Source organism: Nothobranchius furzeri, chromosome 3 (genome assembly GCF_043380555.1).
Source record: "Nothobranchius furzeri strain GRZ-AD chromosome 3, NfurGRZ-RIMD1, whole genome shotgun sequence".
In the NCBI taxonomy this organism is placed as follows: Eukaryota; Metazoa; Chordata; class Actinopteri; order Cyprinodontiformes; family Nothobranchiidae; genus Nothobranchius; species Nothobranchius furzeri.
The window spans coordinates 33,296,843-33,300,774 of NC_091743.1; the positions used below are offsets into that span (position 1 = coordinate 33,296,843).

Here is a 3,932-nt window from a genome sequence, read left to right on the forward strand (position 1 = left end):
AGTGCTAATGACTCCATTCCTTTTTGTGGTTGTAGGGGCTGTTGATTGGAGTACACTAAAACAAACCTGATCGCTCTAGGACATTCAGAAGCCAAGTTATAAGCCCACAAATGTGTAACTGGACTTCTTATTTAAAGTGACACCAGGCCCGGTGACCTTTGGGACATGGTTTGACCCCCTATAGGAATGTGTGATCATCATGAAACGTTCAGATCACTTACAACTCAATAGATTCTACCTTCTTGTAACGTTTCAGCCTGATTGGACCTTGTTTTCACACAAATGAACCCAGAATGATGTGAAATTGTGCTTCGTGCAACATAATTCTGGGTGCCATTTACAAACCATAAGTGCTAATGACTCCATTCCTTTTTGTGGTTGTAAGGGCTGTTGATTGGAGTACACTAAAACAAACCTGATCGCTCTAGGACATTCAGAAGCCAAGTTATAAGCCCACAAATGTGTAACTGGACTTCTTCTTTAAAGTGACACCAGGCCCGGTGACCTTTGGGACATGGTTTGACCCCCTATAGGAATGTGTGATCATCATGAAACGTTCAGATCACTTACAACTCAATAGATTCTACCTTCTTTTAACGTTTCAGCCTGATTGGACCTTGTTTTCACACAGATGGACCCAGAATGATGTGAAATTGTGCTTCGTGCAACATAATTCTGGGTGCCATTTACAAACCATAAGTGCTAATGACTCCATTCCTTTTTGTGGTTGTAGGGGCTGTTGATTGGAGTACACTAAAACAAACCTGATCTCTCTAGGACATTCAGAAGCCAAGTTATAAGCCCACAAATGTGTAACTGGACTACTTCTTTAAATTGACACCAGATCCGGTGACATTTGGGACATGGTTTGACCCCCTTAGGAAAGTGCTCATCATGAAACGTTCAGATCACTTACAACTCAATAGATTCTACCTTCCTGTAACGTTTCAGCCTGATTGGACCTTGTTTTCACACAAATGAACCCAGAACGATGTGAAATTGTGCTTCGTGCAACATAATTCTGGGTGCCATTTAAAAACCATAAGTGCTAATGACTCCATTCCTTTTTGTGGTTGTAGGGGCTCTTGATTGGAGTATACTAAAACAAACCTGATCTCTCTAGGACATTCAGAAGCCAAGTTATAAGCCCACAAATGTGTAACTGGACTACTTCTTTAAATTGACACCAGATCCGGTGAGCTTTGGGACATGGTTTGACCCCCTTAGGAAAGTGCTATCACCATGAAACGTTCAGATCACTTACAACTCAATAGATTCTACCTTCCTGTAACGTTTCAGCCTGATTGGACCTTGTTTTCACACAAATGAACCCAGAATGATGTGAAATTGTGCTTCGTGCAAAATAATTCTGGGTGCCATTTACAAACCATAAGTGCTAATGTATGGGATTAGATTTGTGCCAATAGGATCAAGAAAAACACTTTGGAGAGCAAACAAATTTTAAGACACTGAGAGAAAAAACCTTGGTTTCAAAAGAAAAACTTATGATCTGAATCAGATTCTTAAAATGATCAAGAAAATCACTGTGACGGTCAAACAAAAATTAAGAAATTGACAGAACAAAAATATTGACTAAAGGAAAAAAACATGTTTCAAAAGTAAAACTTACTATCTGAATAAACTTCTTAAAATGAGTAACAAAGTATGTTTCCTTTTTCTGTTTGCCTCAATGTGTTTTTGTTATCAATTTCCTTAGTTTTGTTCTCTCTGCTCAGAGCTTTGCTCTCACTACCAGATTTGCACTTACACTGTCTGGCTTTCTCCTTTGCAATCCCTGAGTTTTTGGTTGCAATTCTGACACAACCCTTTCGGGTGGGCGGGACTTCTGAGAAGTCCTCTACCATAGGACAGTGGTTTCTCTTGAGTGATGGTTCAGTGACCTGGAAGTGATGTAGCCTCCAAGACATTTTTTTTTCCCCACCTGGTCAACACCATGAATTTTGAGCCCCAAACAGGTTATTTCTGCTGTCTGTGGTGTCTACTGAGGATCTAAAGTGAGTATTGATAATATATTTTATCTTTTCTTAGTTCATCTGTAAGTTAAGCCACTTTTTAAGTTGGTTTTAACCAGATGCTAGCTCACTAGCTAGCTGCTAAGCAAGCCATTGTGCTAGCCTCAGGACAATGGACTATTGTTCCAGAGAGACGTATTAAAAACTCATCTTAACATATTCATTACTGGTTTCATGGAATTAATTATTGCAGTTTATGTTAATAAGTTTGCTAATTTTTCAGGAACCTGTGGAACATCAGAGACTTTGCAGCTACTGGAGCTAACCTGTGTACTGCTATTGCTACAGAGGAAGCAGCAGAAAGCTGAGCTAACAGGCTGTTTTGCAGGTAAATACTCTTTTAGTGGAACTGCAGGATTTTTATGGTATAACTCAGACAGAATCTACATGAGCTATTGTGGGAAGACATTTAAACTACATTTACATACAGATACATGTATTTTTTTATTCCATGTTACTTGGACGGGCTAAACAAGTTCATAGTTCTGCCTGCTCCTTTTTCAGTGAAACGAATGGATTTTATGATGTAACTCTGACTGAATAATTATCTAAGTGAGTATGTTTGATAATACATTTCTTTCCAGTATACAGATCTGACATTTGTTTGTCAGAACAAGACAAATCAGATTCAATGTGCTTTCTGTCACGTGCTCTGTATTCTCCATGAAAAGAATGTTATCCAGGACAGATAATCAATAATGAGTTAAATACATGCTTTTAATAAATTTTTACATAAAATCTATATTTTTGTCTAAAAGCTATTTTTTATTTATTTATTCTTTCTTTTCAGATTGAAAACTGCTGCATTGCATTACAATGGAAGTGCTACACAGCCACATGCATCAACTGCAGCTGGTGAGCTAAGACACACCATAGTGTACACAAAGTACACTGCAGACAAGGGATGTAAGAAAATATCAATATGACAATATATCGCGATGTATTTTCCCAGTAATATTGTATCGATATTCTCGAACTCTGTCTCTAAAATATCGATATGGCAATATATCGTGATATTTTTTCCTGAGATATTACATCCATTTTCAAAAGCAGTGTATCTAATTTTTGGAAGAATTTACATGCAAACATTTGTGTATTTTCTTTGTTTTTGGTGCATTTTAAATGTGGCCCGCTAGTTGGCAGCAGTGTGCATTGGGTTTTGTTTCCACCATTGAAATTTAAATCTCGCTATTATGGTTCAGAAACTCATGTTATATATGTTAAGTATCAGTTTGGACTGTTTATTGAATATTCCAACAATAAATTCTGTCAAAAATACACATCCCTACTGCAGACCAATCCCACCTCATGTAGTTCATATGCTGTATAATAAACCCACAGTGATGGTTATGGATAAATATCTGTACTAATGGTAATCTTTTTCCATTGTTTCCAGTTGACAAGCATATGGACCTATTGTTCGAGTCCGTGGTGGTGGATGCTCTATCATATCAGGAGTCGGTGGTGGTGGATGCTCTACCATATCAGGAGTCTGACTAAGTACCTGTGCCTGAACCTCTCTGTGTCTAGTTCAAAAGACCTGAAAGACCTGCTGTAAGCAGGCACAGGATAATATTTTAAAAGAACCTGTAAGGTGAGCAACACAACACAATATAAATCTTTATTATTATTGTACGCTGTACAGTTAGAATAAACTTGCATGCTCAGAAGCCACGTATGATTACATCGCCTACAGGTTGCCTGATGCTGAACTTCGGGCAGCTGCGTGCTCAGTGGAACAACCGCCTGTGGGAGGAGTCGTTGTGTTGCTGTTAGGAGTTTGGGTCGGAGTCCTGGGTTTGTGTTCCCTTTAATCTCTTCATTAGCCTTGCTAGTCACCATTGCAGAGCACCATGGAGAGGCTTACCTGAAAACTCTTCTCATGGGGCAGGCACATCC

General features: G+C 38.7%; 1 long non-coding RNA gene across 2 annotated transcripts; it reads left to right on the forward strand.

Annotated features, from left to right (window-relative positions):
* The first annotated feature begins 1,895 nt into the window (after positions 1–1,895).
* Positions 1,896–3,627, forward strand: LOC129160553 (uncharacterized). Of its 2 annotated transcripts, XR_008561138.2 has the most exons (5): positions 1,896–2,015; positions 2,257–2,361; positions 2,538–2,585; positions 2,824–2,888; positions 3,430–3,627. It is a non-coding gene; the product is annotated as an uncharacterized lncRNA (long non-coding RNA). The 2 variants fall into 2 exon arrangements; XR_008561139.2 differs by lacking the exon at positions 2,538–2,585.
* The last annotated feature ends 305 nt before the right edge of the window (positions 3,628–3,932 follow it).